We start from the raw sequence: 661 nt of genomic DNA, 5'->3' as shown, positions 1-661 counted from the left end.
TAAACCATACAAGATGCAAATTTAATATTTATTTATAAATTTATACAATAATGTCATTTTTTTATTTTTTTATGAGAGAACTTTTTTTTATTCAGCTTTTTGCCAAATCAAGTCTATAAATATTACACTAGAAAATAAGGTGTCTATATTTTCTTTGAGATGCCGTGCGTTAGTTGAATCTCTCCAAAAGCACGCAATTGACTGTTGTTCAATATTTCCTGCTTTTGGGACTGTTCGATGATTGATTATGAAAGTAGGCTGTGTTGAAGGAGAATTTCTTTGGGAAAAAAAAGGGTGTACAATTATCATATAATATTATTAGATTAAATAATGATATAGAGGATTAGGGGTGCAAACGAGTTGAGCCGAGCTCGACTATCAAAACCCGAGCTCGATCTTGATTCGAGTTCAAAATCCAAGCTTGAGCTTGACTCATATTCAAGTCAAGCGGCTCGTCTAGCTCCATTGTCGAGCTCGTCGTCGTGTCTGTCGTCCCGAGTTTCTTCCCTCGTCATCGTGTCCATCATCCAAAGGTCCGTCGTCATCCAAAGCTCGTCCATCGTTGAGCAGAGATTCATCGTCGAGCATAAATCTATCGTTGAGCAGAGATTTGTCGTCCCGAACTCATAGTCACATCCACCATCGAAAATCGCCGTCAAAA

This window comes from Dendrobium catenatum, unplaced genomic scaffold (genome assembly GCF_001605985.2).
Source record: "Dendrobium catenatum unplaced genomic scaffold, ASM160598v2 fragScaff_scaffold_133, whole genome shotgun sequence".
NCBI lineage: Eukaryota > Viridiplantae > Streptophyta > Magnoliopsida > Asparagales > Orchidaceae > Dendrobium > Dendrobium catenatum.
The sequence above is the reverse complement of the archived record's forward strand: the minus strand, read 5'-3'. Positions refer to the sequence as shown.